Here is a 21,353-nt window from a genome sequence, read left to right as displayed (position 1 = left end):
TAAAAACAATTATAGGGGTATGAAGTTGCTAAGCCACACTATGAAAGTTCACGGGAGAGTGGTGGAGATGGGGTTGAGGAGGAGTATGTCTGTTTTTGAGAACCAGTTCAAATTCATGCCAGAATGTTCGACTACAAAAACCATTCACCTTGTAAGAGTATTGGTGGAGCAGTATTGGGAGAGGAAAAGGGACTTACATATGGTGTTCATTGACCTAGAAAAAGCATAAGATAAAGTCCCAAGTGAGGTTCGGTTGAGATATTTGGAGATTAAAGGTGTACCCGTCGAATAAACTATGGACATTAACGTCATGTATGTTGGAGCCAAAACACAGGCAAGGACAGCGGAGGAGACTCATGATTCTAGTCGTGATGAGGTTGCACCAGGGATCAACGGTTAGTCTATTTTTATTTTCCTTAGTGATGGATGAATTGATGTAGCACATTCAGGGGGAGGTGTTATAGGGCATATTATTTGTAGAAAATGCAGTATAATTGACAAGACACGAGGCGGTGTTTATGATAGGCTGTAGGTTTAGAGATAGACCTTAGAGTCTAAGGTTTTCCGCTTGAACAGGACTAAAACAAAATAGTTAGAGTGCAATTTAGTGACGTAACTCATGAGATTGATGTTGAAGAAAGGCTTGATAAAAAATTCATTCCCACAAGAGGAAGTTTCAATATATTGCGTCTATAATCTAAGGTAATGGGGAGATTAACAAAGATGTCATACATCATGTTGGAGCAGAATCGATAAAATGAAGGCTCGTGTCCTAAGTTTTGCGTGATAAGAATGTGCCACCAAGACATAAAGGTAAATCTATAGAGTGGTTGTTCGATCGACTATGTTGTATGCGTCATAATGTTGGAGTACTTTTCACTGCATTTTTTATAATTACATTTACATTTTACAAGGCTAAATTGCACGTTTTACAATAATAGCCCATATGCATGTATTACATTATTTATATAGAAAATGACTTTTTATATTTTTATAATGTTAAGTAATTATCTTAAATCATTTCCATGCACAAGTGATATTTTTTTTTATTTGTTTATTATATTTTATAAATTATTTACTAGTTCAATTGGGTATTTAAAATATAGCCCCCTAAAATCCCAATTTCGGACCTATACACTACCCAATTACCCTAGCCCAAAATACCAAGCCCAACACCTTTACACCAGCTCAATAACTTCTGAGCCCAAACCAAACAACCCCTTACTAAAACCTGATCGGTACCCATTTTATATGACCCGCTTCGTTTACCTTTAATCCCAGCCGTTGATCTCTCAAGATCAACGGCTCCCATTTATCCCGCCTCTTTAAACCTAAATAAACCCCTAACCCTAATCATTTTACACCCCCCGCCGCCCCAGAACACTTTCTTCTTCTCTTTCTTTGAAACCCTAACGCTGTAACCCCATTTCCCCTTTGATTCTAACCCAGACATGGAATCCATCAACGATCTTCTTACCTTATTCATCTTGTCTCACTACTGGCTACCCATTTATGGTGTTACATAATTGCTTGCCTAACATGGCAAGCAGATCTCTCCTATTGTGAACCAAATCTGGTTCAGATCTTTGCTTCTTTCCATCTGTGTTCATTCTTCGTCTCTTTATGGCATGAATCTCTCAGATTTTTTCGATTCTTCATTTACCCTAAAAGCAAGGGTTCAGATCTTTCAAGATCTATTATAGTTTTCCTAAATTTGTTAAATATTTCTCTGTAATGTTTCCGTGTATCTATCTATGTGCATCTCTATTATGATTTTTCATAGATATTTCTGACTAATTTTTACTTACGCTAAAATTAGGGTTTTTGATTCTTTGAAATCAAACCAAATCTGGTTCAATCTTTAATTATCCCGTCTATATGTCTCGATGCATCTTTATTATCACCCTTGCCATTAATTTCTGACTAATTTTATTCACCCTAAAATTAGGGTTTTCGATTCTTTCTTTCCCTGTTTCCTTCAGTAATTTTTGTCTATATGTTTTGAGATTATTGCCGTTATATGTGGACCACTTTCACTTACCCTAAACTTAGGAGTCTTTGATTCCTCAAATCTATTTAAGTCCTTAATTACCGTGTTAAAATCTACGAGTCTATGTTTTACGCATCTATGCACTTTTTACTTATGGTTTACCTTAAATAAAGTTCTGAGTTTTCTTCCCTTAATTGACTATTAGATATTTCCTTGATTGGTTATTGCCATATTTATATGCCTAGTCCAGTGTTATTTAAACCTTCTCCCCTTTCCCGTTTAGACAGACTGGAACTCTCAAGATTCTCACTAAGAAATCTAAGGCTTAGTTCTATTATCTTTCTGCTCTCTCTTGTTTACTACTGGTCTTGGCCGGCTGAAAGCCAAGGCCAAATATTCTGGACTCTTTACTCGGTTGTATTACTCTGGTTTGCTTGCTTAACTGGTGAGTGACTATCCTTTGTCATTTCATCGCTATATATCCTTGAACTATGTGTACAATCCAGCATGTTTAAAGTGCATTCTGAGCATGATTCTGCCTGTTTATATGATTCCCTTTTAGTCCTATTGTTGATACTGTTAGTTCTGAGATTGGTTATCTATGAACAATATGAATCCTCTTAAAGGATAACTTATTGTTTTAACTTCTCTCATGCATACTGTTTGCTAGTCCTGAACTTGTTCTGAACTTAGTATCCTCAGGGTACTACTAGCATGAAATTAGTTCATTAATCGTAACTTTGCAGACTTGTATTGTTACCTAATTCATGTGCCCTAATAAGAGGTCTTGTATCCCTCTGGATTCATGTAATAATCTGACTGTTTTCCTTAACACTCTGCCTAAATGTTTCTGTGATTAGACAAGGTTGTCCTAAATGTTAGCATGCACACTTAGTGTAATCAGGTCTATATGACTTAACCTGGTTGAAACTGTGTACTTTGCCAGTCTTGTTTATTTTCTTAATGCCATTATGCCTACATGTTTGGTGTTCTTATATTTTGCTATGGTAGTCTCCTTCTGAGAAATCCAAACTATTTTAAATCTATCCCTACCTCTTTTTATATGTTGTTACTCTTTTTAAAACTCCCAATCTTAGTCCTTTAAGTTCTATCCTCAACCACCCCAGTGTGAGCACTGCTCAGGGTCTATGTGAGACTCTCGTGAACTATGACATACTAGGAACTGGTTCCTAATCTCTTTTAAATCATTTCTAAGTATGTGGTTCTAGCGTGAACATTGCCCTGGGTCCCTCAAGCCCTTGGGAACTTTGACACACTGGAAACCTGGTTCTATATGTGCTATGGGTGAATCACTTGTACTTGGCTATGGTGTACCTATGAAATAAGCTTCGAAGTTGATTGGTTTGAAGGCCTAGTTCCCAGGTTTATTTGGGCCTAATGAAGGCTCCCTGTAGTGTAATTTTTATTACTGTTATGTAATTCATTCATTACCTGGTCTGTAATAACTTTGTAATAAACAGATTCTGGAGTATTTAGTAAAATCGGGGGGATTTCTTATTTCCTTCTGTTAAACTGGGTAGAAATCTTGCCTATAGGGATTCATCTATGCTATTAATTCTGCTCATTTGTCAAAACTGTTAAGTTCTACAATGTGTTTTAGAAACCCTGCCTATACGACTTTCATTGGTGATGTCAATTCTGCTTAAACCCGTATGAGTTTTATATGGTGTGTAGATTAGAAATCCTGCCTATATGACGCATCAATATTTGTTAGCAATCATGCCCATAGGACCCCAATGTTTGATTCAATTGTTTGTTGGGAATGTGAACAATTTCTGCCCTTGTGCTGCTTGATAGATATCATGCCTATAGGATTTAAATCAATTCAGTAATAGATATCATGCCTATAGGATTAAAATGAGTTTCAAACCTAGAGATCATGCCTATAGGATTTAAGTCGGTTCAGTAATTAGAAAGCATGCCTATAGGATTAAAGGGAAATACAAGGCTGTGAAATATGTCTATAAAGCTAAAATCAGTGTGCATCTAGAAATCATGCCTATAGGGTTAAAACCAGTTCGACATTAGATATCATGCCTATAGGATTCTACTAATTGGTTCTGAATACAATCGCCACTACCAATCACTTAGACTATATGCCTATAGGAATAAAACCACAATCCTGGATTTGTAACTGTGATTTATTGTAATTCGTCACTGCATGAAACGCCCAGATGTTGTCCTAAATAAAATCAGTAGGCAAAATATTAGTCTTTAACACTCGCATTAATGAAATTGATTCTGTATATCACTGCTCGCTTGTCTTCTCACATAGATATCATGTCTATAGGATTCGGCGATCAATAAAACCTGCTAATCAGATGCGTGCATTTGCTGTTTATGTGTTGAGGTTAATATGAGCCCATGTCTGTTTTTATGTGAAAAGTCCTAACTGTTTTGTTTGTCGCCTAGTATTTTACAATTTTGAGAAACCCAGGCTTAGTCTAGAACCACCCCAAATAGAAGTCGTAATGCCTCCAGGACCATAGGTAAGGGACGGGTAGTGCACACATAGGAAACGCACTAGAATCAACTAGATCGCTTTAAGTAACAACTTAAAGATGGTAATTGGGTAGCAGGAGATGATAGTCTGTGCCCGCTGAATAATATGAGTAACACCCCATCTCGAGCGAGTTACGAAGTATTATTTATGTTGCACGGGGTGATCCTTTAGGCTAAAAAATTTAGGACCCCCCACTAAGTAATTCTCTAGCTTCTTGATTAGACTAATTCGTAAATTAAGTTCAACCGAGACCCACCGTTGTGGACCTCGAGGGGTGCCTAAGACCTTCCCTTCAAGGTAATTTCGAGCCCTTACCTGATCTCTGGTGATGCAAACTGGTATGATATGAGTTATCTGCTTTAGGTACCCTAACGCACCTTAATCCGTTACGTGGCGACTCTAACTAATTCCTTCTCCTTACCCTCTCAAAAGGAGTTGTCAAAATGTCAAAACCCGATTTCGCGAGAAAAAAGGGGGCGCGACTGCATGGCGACTCTTCTAGGGATATCTTTAGGCTCTTACCATTATGAACTTGATCTACATGAATTAGTCTTTCCCGATAAGCGTATTTTTGTTATTTTGCTCTTATTTTCCTTTTATTTGATACATGCACATCCTTTCCCCTATTTCCCCTTTATATGAACTCACATGCAATTCTTCGTTTAATTCAATTACAACGTGTGTTTCCCCGTATTTCCTAATCATGTTCCCGACTTTCAGTTTTGCTATATCATGTCTCTCCCCAATCCATATTTGCTTTATTACAATTCCTTCATTTCGCAAACTAACTTCTTCCCTGTTTTTCTTTCCTTTATGTCTTTACGTTTATTCAATACTGCATTTATTTTCAAACATGTGAAAATACTTGAGAATGTGTTATTTTTTACATAATGCATGCTCAACATCATATTCCACTCGTGCGTACTAATACCATAGCGGCACTTGATGAGTGTCCGCGCTCTTCCTAAAATTACCCTTTAAATTTGGAAAGGATTATTTGCGGTAAAAGTAGTTGATCAGCAGTGCAGTCAACGGTTCCGTGCCTTTCCCTCTCAAGTTGTCCGCTTGAGGGTACCAGTCTAGACTTCTATAGAAACCTTACTCTGATAATGACTATACATGCATCATGATCTAACCTAGCCTGGGTTAATATGTTGTCCGCATAATAATCCTCTAAGAATAACCTTGTCCAAATTCCACCCGGATTTCCATAATCCCAATGGGCACAACCACGATATGTGCATTATTTTGAGAGATAAATGCTGACATGCTAATCATTAATGTGTAAGTAGTCGAAACCGGAGGGGCAAGGGTCTAACTCTGTTTATTTTGCAGAAAATGAGGCACGAAGTCCCCAGGTTCGGCCTGGTCCTACGTATACCACCATTATAGTTGAATTGGTGGGAAAACCTTTCGCCAAGCGACAAAAATCACGTGAGAAGAGTTCTTGGAAATTTACTCTCCTTATTGGACATCCAACCAAACAACATGCTGATCGAGGCTGCTACTATGTTCTGGGACGGAGAAAGGGTTGCATTCCGTTTTGGCAATATAGAAATGACTCCTCTTTTGGAGGAAATAGGAGGATTCGCAGAATTACCATGGGATAATCCCAATTTACTAGTACCAGAAAATCGCACGACCGAGGGGTTTCTGAAGATGATGCGTCTGAGAATGAATGGTGACTTGGCAGGCCTGAAGAAGTCCTACATACCCTTCGAATTCCTCTATGAACGATATGGACACAGCAAATCTTACTGATCTTTCAGGATGAATTCTCCATCACTTCCCTGGGTTGGACTCATCGTAGGGTTTTTGTATTCATCGTCTGCTTTCTGGGTATGATAGTGTTTCCAAGCCAAGGGGGACAGAATTCACACCAGGTTGGCCATGGTAACCAAAGCTTTAATGGAGGGAATTGAGGGACAAATGTACACTATTGTTCCGATGATTGTCGCAGAAATATACCGGGCTCTGGATCGTTACAAGAGAGGGTTCAAACATTTTGAGGGTTGTAACTTATTGCTGTAGATTTGGTTGCTAGAACATCTTCAGAGGGGCCAATACCGCCAAGAGTTTCCACGGAGACCATGGAATGATCACATAGCTTTCCACCATCCGAAAACAATGACCTTTATCCCAGACAGGTTTGCACAGCCAGAGAATGCTACGGAATGGGCACAGTTTTTCAGCAATTTGACCGAGGACAAGGTTCATTGGATGTTCGAGTGGTTCCCTACTAATGAATTCATCATCAGATCCAGGGATGTTCCGCATTTGGTGTTGATTGGCTTAAGGGGAATACATCCTTATTTTCCTATCAGGGTCATGAGACAAGCTGGTAGAAAACAAGTCATACTACCAGTCTCAAAAATGAGTCATTACAGAGCCGATTTTCAGGATGATGCCATTCCATACAAATGTGAGGCCCAGCATATGTGGCATTTGAAGATTATCCTAGAAAAGGACACCATCGAGCCAGATCGATATCACGCAGGTCATGTGTATTTCTACCCATCATGGTTAGAAGATAATATAGCAGGAATAGTCGAGTCAGGGGTCGGTCAAGGAAACAGGGTCATAGATGAGGCTACTGAAGCCACAAGTGAAGTATGAGAGACTACGCAAAAGAGTCCTTAAATCCGAAGCCAGGCATTTGGAACAACACAAGTTCAACATGGAGTCAATTAAGGAGCGGAGGGAACTAGCTACATGGTCGACATAAAGGTTGGTTATTTGGAGCAGGGTCTAATGGAACTAGAAGCGAAAATGAGGAAAAGGGTCGGAGACTGTCAGAAAGCAGAGGGCAACGAAGGAGGACACCTAGAGAGGGCGTACCTGCTGTTGGACATGCACGACCTGGGGAATCTGATCGACAGAGCCAAAAGGGTCAAATATGGAGAAGGTCCCTCTGGGACCAAGTAGATTAGGTTTATCTGTTTTTGAATCGTTTTGGAATTCGAATGTAATAAGGCAAATGTCATTAGTAACGCATTTATTTATTGTCGTTTTTAGGTTCGTCTTATTTATTACATTAATGAAGTGAGGCATTTATCGGCATTAAATATCTCCAAATCTACTTGTCGCTAGGCTTTCCTCGGGCACAACAAGGTTCCCCAAATTAGGACGCGAATTTACATTCCTGCAAAATATGTTTAAATACTGCAAATACTTTTCAGAATCCTCACCGACTGGTTTACCTTTTGCATATTTCTTTATTTTGATTATTCCCATTTCCTAAGGTTGGTTCGCACATACTGGCATCATCAGCATACCATACCAGATCAAGAGGTCCTCCACCTCCTCCTCCTCCGAACGATCCTAAAAGCAAAGGAAAAGATGAGGCTTTAGCTGGCCTAAGGAATCTGTTTCTTGATAATGAATACATGGACTGCAATGTAATAGTTGAGGAGGAGAAGGAAGAAGACTTCACCATTCAGACTATGGAGAAGGGAGCATTTCTCAGGAACTGGACCGCCGCACCATCAAGGACCAGACGAGTCCCGGGGTAGCATGGCTACTAATGTTATTCGAAAAAAAAAAACAAGTCTTTTGAGCATTTAGTTTTGAAAAAACCTTTCTTTCAGTATTTTGTTTTGGAAAACATTGCTTTGAAGTCATCTAGACGATATTTTGTTTCAGCATTTATCAAATAATTTGATGTTTTATTATCGTTATCTTTCATATTTTTCTTCCAAAGCATTACTATTTCTTGCATTGATGAACCAACGACTGTGACATGTAATGAGACAATGCAACATAAGGATAGTGACTCGGAAGAAGAAGATGAGATACCTGAGGAAGTTATCAGAGAAGTTGAGAATTTTGAGAATAAGCCTAAGTCCAACCTGGACGAAATCGAGACGGTCAATTTGGGAGATTATGAAACCATCAAAGAAACTCGCATAAGTATTCACCTATCACCGTCAAAGAAGAAAGAATACACTCGTTTCCTGAAAGAATATGAGGATAATATATTTGCATGGTCATATGATGACATGACCGGTCTGAGCACATCCATAGTGGCTCATAAGTTGCCTACAAATCCAATGCGTCCGCCGGTGAAGCAGAAACCCAGAAAGTTCAAACCAGACATGAGCCTAAAAATCAAGGAGGAAGTCACTAAGAAGATCAAAGCCAAAGTCCTCAGGGTAGTTGAGTACCCAACCTGGCTAGCCAAAATTGTACCGGTTCCGAAGAAAGATGGGAAAGTCAGGGTGTGTGTTGACTATTGGGATTTAAACAGAGCAAGTTCCAAGGACGATTTCCCACTAGCAAACATACACATTCTGATCAACAATTGCGCCAAGCATGAACTCCAATCCTTTGTAGATTGCTTCGCGGGTTATCATCAGATTTGGATGGACGAAGATGTAGAGAAAACAGCTTTCATTACATCATGGGGAGTGTATTGCTATAAAATGATGTCATTCGGTCTGAAGAATGTTGGGGCCACCTATATGAGAGCCATGACGACCATCTTCCATGATATGATACACAAGGAAATAGAGGTATATGTTGATGACATCATCATCAAATCCAAGAAAGCCACAGATCACATAGCAGACTTGAGGAAGTTCTTTGACCGGCTACGTAAGTACAATTTAAAACTGAACCCCGCAAAATGTGCTTTCGGGGTTCCTGCCGAAAAATTGCTGGGATTCAGCGTCAGCCGCCGAGGAATCGAGTTGGACCCGTCAAAGGTTAAATCTATCCAAGAGTTACCACCGCCGAAGAGCAAGAAGGACGTGATGAGTTTCCTAGGATGCCTCAATTACATCAGCCGCTTCATAGCACAGTCCACAGTAATATGTGAACTAATCTTCAAAATGTTGAAGAAGGATGCTGCAACCAGTTGGATCGAGGATTGTCAGAAGGCTTTTGACAAAATCAAGGAATACCTGTCCACACCACCAGTCCTAGTCCCGCCGGAACCAGGGAGACCTTTGCTACTCTATTTGTCCGTACTAAATGGGGCTTTTGGTTATGTTTTGGGATAACATGACGAGACGGGAAGAAAGGAGCAAGCCATATATTACTTGAGCAAGAAGTTCACACCTTATGAAGCACGTACTCTCTGCTAGAACACACTTGCTGTGCTTTGACATGGACAGCTCAGAAATTGAGGCATTACTTCTGTGCCTGTACCACATACCTCATATCAAGGATGGATCCTCTGAAGTACATCTTTCAGAAGCCTATGCCTACCGAGAAGTTGGCCAAGTGGCAAATATTGCCGAGTGAGTTCGATATCATCTATGTCACTCAGAAGGCAGTCCAAGGACAAGCTTTGGAAGATCATCTTGCCGAAAATCTTGTAGGAGGAGAATACGAACCACTCAAAACGTATTTTCCTGACAAAGAAGTGTCATTCGTAGGAGAGGACATTGCTGAAGCCTACGACTGCTAGAGAATGTTTTTTGACGCAGATGCAAACTTTAAAGGAGTGGGTATTGGAGCAGTTTTGGTGTTAGAGACAAGTCAGCATTATTCGATATCCGCAAAGCTTAGGTTTCCATGCACCAACAATATGGCAGAATATGAGGCTTGCGTCGTGGGGCTAAACTTGGCCATCGACATGAATATACAAGAGTTGTTGGTAATTCGTGATTCGGATCTTCTGGTACATCAGGTTCAAGGAGAATAGGCTACAAAAAACACCAAGATACTACCGTACTTGTATCATGTGCAAGAACTGATAAAGTGGTTCACGAAGATAGAATTCAAACATGTTCCAAGAATCCAGAACGAGTTCGCAGACACACTAGCTACTTTGTCTTCCATGATACAGCATCCGGATAAGAATTTCATCGATCCGATTCCGGTAAGGATCCACAGCCAGCCAGCTTATTGTGCTCATGTTGAAGAAGAAACGGACGGAAATCCATGGTTCCACGACATCAAGGAGTATTTGGCGAAAGGAGAATACCCAAAGCAGGCAAACCATACTCAGAAATGCACACTGCGTAGGCTGTCCAATCCAATCATTTCTTCCAAAGCGGAGGAATTTTGTATAGGAGAACACCTGATCTAGGACTATTAAGGTGTGTTGACGCCAAAGAAGTTTCCAAATTGCTCGAGGAAATGCATGCCAGAACCTGCGACTCACATATGAACGGTTTCGTTCTAGCCAAGAAGATACTCAAGGCCGGATACTTTTGGATGACTATGGAAACAGATTGCATCCGTATGTCCAGAAATGCCACCAATGCCAGGTACATGCAGATATGATGCGGGTACCGCTAAACGAACTCAATACAACAAGTGCACCTTGGCCTTTTGCTGCTTGGGGAATGGATGTCATTGGTCCGATCGAACCCACTGCTTCGAATAGGCAAAGGTTCATTGTAGTGGCCATCGATTACTTCACAAAATGGGTAGAGGCTGCATCTTACAAAGCTGTAACTAAGAAAGTCATCGCAGATTTTGTCAGGGATCGTATTGTTTGTCGATTCGGGGTTCCCGAGTCCATCATCACTGACAATGCCGCCAATCTCAACAGTGATCTAATGAAAGCCATGTGCAAAACTTTCAAAATCAAGCACAAAAACTCCACAGCATACAGGCCTCAAATGAACGGAGCCGTGGAAGCTGCCAACAAGAACATCAAGAAGATACTAAGGAAAATGGTAGAAAATCACAAGAAATGGCACGAGATGTTGCCATTTGCCTTATTGGGATACCGTACCATAGTCCGCACATCAACCGGTGCAACTCCCTATTTGCTGGTTTATGGTACCAAAGTTGTCATTCCCGCCGAGGTAGAAATTCCTTCTTTAAGGATCATACAAGAAGCCGAACTCAGTGATGCAGAATGGACAAGGAACCGCTATGAGCAATTAGACCTCATAGATGGAAAAAGGATTAATGCAGTGTGTCATGGTCAGCTTTATTAGAATAGAATGTCCAGAGCTTTCAACAAAAGGGTCAAACCAAGACGGTTCACACCGGGGCAGCTGGTGTTGAAGCGGATCTTTCCACATCAAGATGAAGCAAAGGGAAATTGTCACCTAACTGGCAAGGTCCTTACACGGTTCACAGGGTACTAACAGGAGGAGCACTCATACTTGTAGAAATGGACGGAGAAGTTTGGCCAAAGCCTATCAATTCGGACGCAGTCAAGAGATACTATATTTAAATCGTTCACACTTCTTCATCTGATGTAACTGAACTACGCTTGACCTGATTCCCGTTTAAGAGGGGATACGTAGGCAGCCCTGTGGGTTTGGTCACATCTCAATAAAATTTTCATTTCCCACAACCAGAAACTGGGGCAGAGTCGCAGTCATTAGTTCATCTAATTTACTTAATATTGCATACTATTATGGTTTTAGATAACTACATTCATCAAATGCACGCATAGTTTTCTCGAAAACTTTATTTTTATGAAACAGCCAGATGTTACCCAGGGCAACTTAAACGGATTTCTAGAGCAAAGCATAGGAAAACAAGCAGACAAAGGCACGAACCAACCTCCCCCGCAAAACTCGCGATTTTTCTTTGGATGCAGGAACAAGGAATAAACACAAGTACGTGCGCCTCAAAATCATTATAATTACCAGACCGCCAAGCGCAAATATATCTCCAGCTATGAAATATTCTGCTCTTATTTGTTATTTGCCCATTGCATGAGACTAAGCTTTGTCTCAATTCTTGCATGAGGCTAAGCCCTACCTCCCTATTTGCATAAGGCTAAGCATTGCCTTCTTTTTGCATAAGACTAAGCTCTGTCTCAATTCTTGCATAAGGCTAAGCTCTGCCTTCCCATTGAATGAGACTAAGCTCTGTCACAATTTTTGCATAAGGCTAAGCCCTGCCTCCCTATTTGCATAAGGCTAAGCAGTGCCTTCTTTTTGCATGAGACTAAGCTCTATCTCAATTCTTGCATGAGGCTAAGCCCTGTCTCTGCATAAGGCTAAGCTCTGCCTTCCCATTGCAAGAGAATAAGCATTGTCTCCAATTCTTGCATGAGGCTAAGCCCTGCCTCCCTATTTGCATAAGGCTAAGCATTGCCTTCTCTTTGCATGAGACTAAGCTCTGTCTCAATTCTTGCATGAGGCTAAGCCCTGCCTCCCCAACTGTATAAGGCTAAGCTTTGCCTTCCCATTGCAAGACTAAGCAATGTCTTCAATTTTTGGATGAGGCTAAGCCATGCCTCCCTACTTGCATAAGGCTAAGCATTGCCTTCTCCTTGCATGAGACTACGCTCTGTCTCAATTCTTGCATGAGGCTAAGCCCTGCCTCCTCAATTGCATAAGGCTAAGCACTGCCTTCCATTGCATGAGACTATGCCCTGTCTCCCTTCTCTCACATGAGGTTAAGCATTGCCTCCCATGTGCATAAGGCTAAGCTCTGCCTTTCCTTGTCTAATTATCGGACGTTACCCTATCTGAAACCTAGCACTATTTTATCGTGTACGGGGATAAGCTCTGTCCCGATCCTATACAAGACTAAGATCTGTCTTGTTTTGCTCATATGAATCACCATGTCTCTGTTCGAAGGCGTCATAGTCCGAAGGCATCATCCTCATAGCCTGATGACATCATGTCATGGCCTGAGGATCTCTCAATATTACACACCATTATTCAAAGGCATCATGGTTCGGAGGCACCATTCTCATCGCCCGAGAACATCATTTCATGGACTGCGAATCCCTTATCTCACGATTCATGGCCCGGGACGTCTTGGTCTAAGGACATCATCCTCACCGTCCAAAGACAACCTTCATGGTCCAAAGAAAATTTGCATCATGTTTAAATTCTTGCAATAACCCATATATATTTGCACGCATCGTGTTTTAAGTTTTGAAGGTAATTCAGAAGTTAACCGTTCTTCAAACAGGAGCAACCTTCGCTCCGGTTTCCGCTCATACCATTCATACCCGGTCCTTATTCCGGACGTAACCGACTCCCATCAATTACTCGCCTTTATTCCATGACCGTTCGAATATCTGCCTTGTGATATATCCATTACGTTTCAGATCCACATTCATAACTTCGCATAAATCCTTCCGATACTATCCTTCCCAAAAGAATCCTTTCCGAAAACACACGACTATTCATATAACAATTCCATCGGGTTCATTCACCGTTGGGTTCAGAACTACACACGGCCAGATTCCTGTAAAACCAGGGGTATGTAGGCAGCTCAGAGATCAGGGTTCGACCTATATTTTTCCTAAAAACATCCCATTAGGTCAAAATCGGGCATCATTTCTTTACCCGACAACTCTTTCATCCTTCCCGAGTAAAGAGGGGCACCTGTTGATACCCAATTTTTTCCTCATATATATATACTTTTAAAATAGTGCATATGCATCATCATTTGATTTACAGGCATGCACAAGTATTTTTCATAATTTTTAAAGACTTTAAATCTATTTCTTTCTATATTTTATTATATAAATATTCAATAATTACCCTCCAATTTTATTATGATGAATTAATCATCTAAACTTATCATTTATACCAGCATAATGTTTGAGTACTTTTCAGTGCATTTTTTATAATTACATTTAAATTTTACAAGGCTAAATTGCACGTTTTACAATAATAGCCCATATGCATGTATAATTATATTATTTATACAGAAATAACTTTTTATATTTTTAGAATGTTAAGTAATTATTTTATATCATTTCCATGCACAAGTGATATTTTTTTTATTTGTTAATTATATTTTATAAATTATTTATTGGTTAAATTGGGTATTTAAAATATAGCCCCCTAAAACCCCAATTTCGGACCTATACACTACCCAATTACCCCAGCCCAAAATACCAAGCCCAACACCTTTACACTAGCGCAATAGTTCCTGAGACCAAACCAAACAACCCCTTACTAAAACCCGGTCGGTACCCATTTTATATGACCCGCTCCATTTACCTTTAATCCCCCCATTCACCCCGCAACTTTAAACCTAACGAAACCCCTAACCCTAATCATTTTACACCCCCCGCCGCCCCAGAACACTCTCTTCTTCTCTTCTTCTGAAACCCTAGTGATGTAACCCCATTTCCCCTTTGATTCCAACCCAGACATGGAATCCATCAACGATCTTCTTACCTTATTCATCTTGTCTCGCTACTGGCTACCCATTTATGGTGTTACATAATTGCTTGCCTAACATGGCAAGCAGATCTCTCCTATTGTGAACCAAATCTAGTTCAGATCTTTGCTTCTTTCCATCTATGTTCATTCTTTTTCTCTTTATGGCATGAATCTCTGAGATTTTCTCGATTCTTCATTTATCCTAAAAGCTAGGGTTCAGATCTTTCAAGATCTGTTATAGTTTTCCTAATTTCGTTAAATATTTCTCTGTAATATTTCCGTGTATCTATCTATGTGCATCTCTATTATGATTTTCATAGATATTTCTGACTAATTTTTACTTACGCTAAAATTAGGGTTTTTGATTCTCTGAAATCAAACCAAATATGGTTCAATCTTTAATTATTCCGTCTATATGTCTCTATGCATCTTTATTATCACCCTTGCCATTAATTTTTGACTAATTTTACTCACCCTAAAATTAGGATTTTCGATTCTTTCTTTCCCTGTTTCCTTCAGTGATTTTTGTCTATATGTTTTGACATTATTGCCATTAAACGTGGACCACTTTCACTTACCCTAAACTTAGGAGTCTTTGATTCCTCAAATTTGTTTAAGTCCTTAATTACCGTGTTAAAATCTCTGACTCTATGTTTTACGCATCAATGCACTTGTTACTTATTGTTTACCTTAAATAAAGTTCTGAGTTTACTTCCCTTAATTGACTATTAGATGTTTTCTTGATTGATTATTCCCATATTTATGTGCCTAGTCCAGTGCTATATAAACCTTCTCCCCTTTCCCCTTTAGACAGACCGGAACTCTCAATATTCTCACTAAGAAATCTAGGGCTTAGTTCTATAATCTTTCTGCTCTCTCTTGTTTACTACTGGTCTTGGCCGGCTAAAAGCCAATGCCAAATATTCTGGACTCTCGACTCTGTGGTATTACTCTGGTTTTCTTGCTTAACTGGTGATTGACTATTCTTTGTCATTTCATCGCTATATATCCTTGAACTATGTGTACAATCCAGCATGTTTAAAGTGCATTCTGAGCATGATTCTACCTACCTATATGATTCTCTTTTAGTCCTATAGTTGATACAGTTAGTTCTGAGATTGGTTATCTATGAATAATATGAATCCTCTTAAAGGATAACTTATTGTTTTAACTTATCTCATGCATATTGTTTGCTAGTCCTGAACTTGTTCTGAACTTAGTATCCTTAGGGTACTACTAGCATGAAATTAGTTCATTAATCCTAACTTTGCAGACTTGTATTGTTACCTAATTCATGTACCCTGCTAAGAGGTCTTGTATCTCTCTGGATTCATATAATAATCTGACTGTTTGCCTTAGCACTCTGCCTAAATGTTTCTGTGACTAAACAAGGTTGTCCTAAATGTTAGCATACACACTTAGTGTAATCAGGTCTTTTCTGACTTAACCTGTTTGAAACTGTGTACTTTGCCACTCTTGTTTGTTTTCTTAATGCCATTATGCCTACATGTTTTGTGTTCTAAAATTTTGCTATGGTAGTCTCCTTCTGAGAAATCCAAACTATTTTAAATCTATCCCTACCTCTTTTTATATGTTGTTACTCTTTTTAAAACTCCCAATCTTAGTCCTTTAAGTTCTATCCTCAACTACCCCAGTGTGAGCGCTGCTCAGGGTCTATGTGAGACTCTCGTGAACTCTGACACACTAGGAACTGGTTCCTAATCTCTTCTAAATCATTTCTGAGTATGTGGTTCTAGTGTGAGCGTTGCCCTGGGTCCTTGAGGCCCTTGGGAACTTTGACACACTAGAAACCTGGTTCTATATGTGATATGGGTGAATCACTCGTACTTGGCTATGGTGTACCTATGAAATAAGCTTTGAAGTTGATTGGTTTGAAGGCCTAGTTCCCAGGTTTATTTGGGCCTAATAAAGGCTCCCTATAGTGTAATTTTTATTATTGTTATGTAATTCATTCATTATCTGGTCTGTAATAACTTTGTAATAAACAGATTCTGGGATATTTAGTAAAATCGGGGGGATTTCTTATTTCCTTTTGTTAAACTGGGTAGAAATCCTGCCTCTAAGGATTCATCTATGCTATTAATTCTGCTCGTTTGTCAAAACTGTTAAGTTCTACAATGTGTTTTAGAAACCATGCCTATAGGACTTTCATTGGTGATGTCAATTCTGCTTAAACCTGTATGAGTTTTATATGGTGTGTAGATTAGAAATCCTGGCCATAGGACGCATCAATATGTGTTAGCAATCATGCCCATAGGACCCCAATGTTTGATTCAATTGTTTGCTGGGAATATGTACAATTTCTGCCCTTGTGCTGCTTGATAGATATCATGCCTATAAGATTTAAATCAATTCAGTAATACATATCATGCCTATAGGATTAAAATCAGTTTCGAACCTAGAGATCATGCCTATAGGATTTAAGTCGGTTCAGTAATTAGAAAGCAGCCTATAGGATTAAAGGGAAATACAAGGCTGTGAAACATATCTATGAAGCTAAAATCAGTGTGCATCTAGAAATCATGCCTATAGGGTTAAAACCAGTTCGACATTAGATATCATGCCTATAGGATTCTACTAATTGGTTCTGAATACAATCGTCACTGCAAATCACTTAGGCAATATGCCTATAGGACTAAAACCACAATTCTGGATTTGTAACTGTGATTTACTGTTATTCGTCACTGCATGAAACGCCCAGATGTCGTCCTAAATAAAATCAGTAGGCAAAATAATAGTCTTGAACACTCGTATTAATGAAACTGATTCTGTATATCACTTATGAGCATGTGATTTTTCCCTATACGAAATACTCCTATAAAATCAAAGAAAATAGATTTTTTCCAATTATTTGCCATTTTATAAGATTTTTGTAGGATTTTATTAATTGTTTGTATTTTTGTGCATGTTTAATTTTTGGTAAAAATAATAAAAAAAATGTCAAAAAATACCATGCATTGCATTTAGATTTTGTTTTTATATTTCTAGGATTAATTAGTTAATTATTTATTTTTTTAAAAATAAAAATCACAAAAAATGGCTCATTTTCACATTTTTGTTTTTTGGATTAGTGATTTTTCTCTTTTCGTTTAGGACCAAGTAATTGTTTTAAATTTATAATTAGATAATTGTCTTAATTTTACAATTTAGATTAATTTAGAATTTTTAATTAAAGAAAAAAAAAAGGAAAAAAAAAAGAAAAAAGGAATTAAAGGTTAATTAAAAGGGGGGATTTGTTTTTGAATCTGGGCCATTTTAATGCCAAGACCCGTCCCAAATCAACCCAAACCCAGCCTAATTCTCTTCCAAATACCCGGTCCAGCCCCACCCTCCTAAAACGACCCCGTATTACCCCCATTTCGATCCCAGTCGTTGATCATCATGGATCCAACGGCTGGAAAATGATCTGGCTTTTTGTATAAAACTGTCCTAACGAGACCGACCCCCCCTCCCCCATTCAACCCTCACTCAGTCTCTCCCCCCTCTCTTTGGACCAAACCCTAGCCGCCTTCATTCCCACGCTGCCTCCGCCACAAACCGCCGCCGGAAATTGCTCCATGGCGGAGACGACACCCCAAACCCCACCAAATTAACACCCTATGACCTCCTTGCCCTCCCCTTTCCAAACCTCCATCCCGTTTCCTTCAAATCCTTACCAAATGTTTCGAATCTTAAATCTAAGATCGGAACCTAACAATCCCAAATCACCCAAACGGCCCCAAACTCACACTATATAATCCCTAGCCTTCCCTCACCACTATCTTATCGTTGATTTCCCAAAAATCCCAGCCAAACTCTTCCAATCTTAAATCTCAGATTCCTTGAACCCTAACTTTCCCCTCTTTTGATTTTTCGGTCATTTGTTGGTTGTGTGAACCAAAAATGTCCATTAGTCGACTGTTCTTGTTGAGAACAGTCGATTAATGGTAGTTCAAGTTCATTTTACCTTGATGAAGTTTGGTCAAGTTCATAGCGAGTCCAGTTTAGAACAAGCTTAGATAATTTCTTTTTCTGTTTATATTTACTTTTGTTGTTGTCTTTCTTCATGTTAATTGCTTCTTCTAGCCGCATGTTTTAGGTTTACAATTCTAGGTTTTCTTTTCTTTGTTCACGACTGTTTAGTTGATTATTTGTTTTTGTTTAGTAGGTTAATTAAAGCATGTCTGAATTTCATTATTCAATTGCATGAATTTAGATTAATTAGGTTTCACTGTTAAGATTGATACATGAAATAATTCTGCTTATTCTTCCATGTTTCCATTTTAGGTTTGGTATTTGTTTAGGATCATTTTAGTCTATCTTTGTAGTTCTATTTTTGTTTGATTATAGATGCATTAGTCGTTTGAATTTAGTGTTGTTTAGGTTTAATTAGATTAACCCTTTTGTCTACTGATTAGGTTAGTCTTAAGTTTAAATTGCATCATTATCATTCTGTTTTCCCTTTTTTTAATTTTGGATTCTGATCCTTTGATGGCTTTTGTCCTTGATTTGTAAATAACTAGGACTTATAGGGACCTAATTAAACTAAAAGAAACTTAGGACAATTTATTAGAAAAATATCTAGGAAGAGAAGTTTCTAGAAAGTATACAGCTGTCCTAGCTGTTGTAAAAGATGCTGGAAAAAAATAGGATAAAAGGGACAGCTGTACCAGGGTTGTGAAAAAAGGACAGTACTATTCTCAGAATTAGGATAAGGAATATTCTTAAAGAATACCTATCCTAGGCAGCCTATATATAGATACCATTCCTCTGAAAATATGAGGAGAAGGAAAAACCCTAAAAATACTCTCTAAAGTTTAGCTGTTGTTTTCAAAAGAGTTGATTCCCTTGGCTTTTGATTTTAACAAAAACATTCAAAAACTTCCTATTTCTGGTCTTCATAAGCTGAGAAACATGGTTTGAAGTTGAAGATTTCCTTGTTTTTCTTTGGGGTATACTGGTTTTAGCTGTTGTAGCTGTTTGTTGAAGTTTGGTTCTTGATTTTGGATGCTGGTTTTGAGTTCTGTTACTGCTCCATTGATCTAAGCTTTCAGCGACCTCATTCATCTATTGGTTGTTGATTTTTTGTTGCTGTTTTTAGGTATTTACCTCAGCTTTTCTCCATGTAATGCCTTAACGATTTGTGAAATGATATAAAATTAGATTTGTAAATGGTATTTGTAGAAATGAATGTCTTTCTTACTAGTAGTAGTTTTATATTGATATGAATTTGATTGGTTTTGACTATGTGAGTTTAAAGTTTGAGGTGATTTAGCATGAATAACCTAGTTAATGCATGAGTGCCTTGCAGCTTTATCTTGCAAATAGCTTTGTTTTGTGTCCTTAGCCTAACATTCTGGTTGTTAATGTTAACCATGAAATTTTAGTCATGTTTTCTCTTATTTCTTCTATCTGAGTGGATGGCCTTCTCTTTACTTTAGATCATTTGGTTTTGTCTGTTGGCCATGAGCTGCTACCTGCAGATTTGGCCACTAGTTGGCCAAATCAGCTGGTTCAAAGGCTGAAAGTTGGGACCCTACTATATGGTATGCTGAATCTGATGCTTTCTCATGAGGGAAGCCAAGCTTGTGATGGACAAATCATGTCCAAAAGAGGCAAGGATTCGTTAGGTTACTAAAATTATAAAAGAGTAGTTTGTTAACGTAGTAGTTCATGTACTAATAGGTTCTAATGTAACATGCTTTGGATTTCTGGAAAACTTTTCTTTTTATTTGAAGTGCTGTAATGAATTAGGTTTTTAACGTCATGTATTAAGGATCGGAACAACTGCTTTAGGAGTATATTTATTTTGTCATTACATTATCATAAGCATAGTGGAACAGGCCAGACTATGAGCCCAATCCGTAAGGGTAAAAGGGCTATCCTCTAATTCAAATGGGCTGAAGTTGTGAGTAAGCCCAGATGGAAAACTACCCCAAATAAATCTGGGCTTAGGCCATTAGGCCTGAGCCATAAGCCTGAAAAGTTTGGTTCAGTTGTAAAAGGTTTTTTTTATCAATTATGTTATAAATATATGCTTTGTTTATCTTGCAAATCGTATAATTAATTGTTGAACTAGAGTTGCACTTTAGATTCTGGTTTTATTGAATTTTAATTGTTGTAAATGTGTGAGTATGGTCAATTCAGATGTAGGGGTGGATAGGCCCAACTAGAAAACAAGTAGTGACTGGGCTCGCCTATTATAGGCCCAATATGGGCCAGTTTTCTTCAAAATTCGGACCAGCTATAGCCTTTTGAGGCTCTTTCATTCTTTGGGCCATGTCCTGGGCCCAAATACAGCTTCAACATTGATTTTCCCAACTAATTAATTAATACGTTACTGCTGGCCCAAACCCCTTTTCAAGTTGATTAAAAGGCCTAGCTCTTTCACCTTAAGCATATCCATGATTGAGAGCTTCTTAGTGAATTTCAAATTTGGCTTAGTGAAATACAACCTTTTAAAATAATAGATTGAGGTGTGCCATACACAAACAAAATTCATAACTTATGGCCCTCACATTAAGTATTAACTTAGTATAGAAAAACGCCTTTCAAACACTCGTAGCTTGCTTTAGGCGCGACTTAGACTATTATCGTGATAATGTATACATTCGCGTAACATAATCATGAATTTCGTTCTAAAAAATAAATCGAGGGATGCATTCGCGCAACCTCGACCAAAACTTTTCTTAATAATTAATAAAGCGTGATTAATTGTGGACACGTACGCGTGACATGATTTTTAACGCGCCAAATGAAATGAGTATACGTACGCGTAACTGAATTCTTT

At 38.6% G+C, this 21,353-nt stretch overlaps 1 pseudogene; it reads left to right on the top strand.

Annotated features, from left to right (window-relative positions):
* LOC109230160 lies at nt 10,599-11,685 on the top strand (annotated as a pseudogene).

Source organism: Nicotiana attenuata, chromosome 7 (genome assembly GCF_001879085.1).
Source record: "Nicotiana attenuata strain UT chromosome 7, NIATTr2, whole genome shotgun sequence".
Lineage (NCBI taxonomy): Eukaryota > Viridiplantae > Streptophyta > Magnoliopsida > Solanales > Solanaceae > Nicotiana > Nicotiana attenuata.
This window is presented reverse-complemented; position numbering and strand designations above follow the sequence as displayed.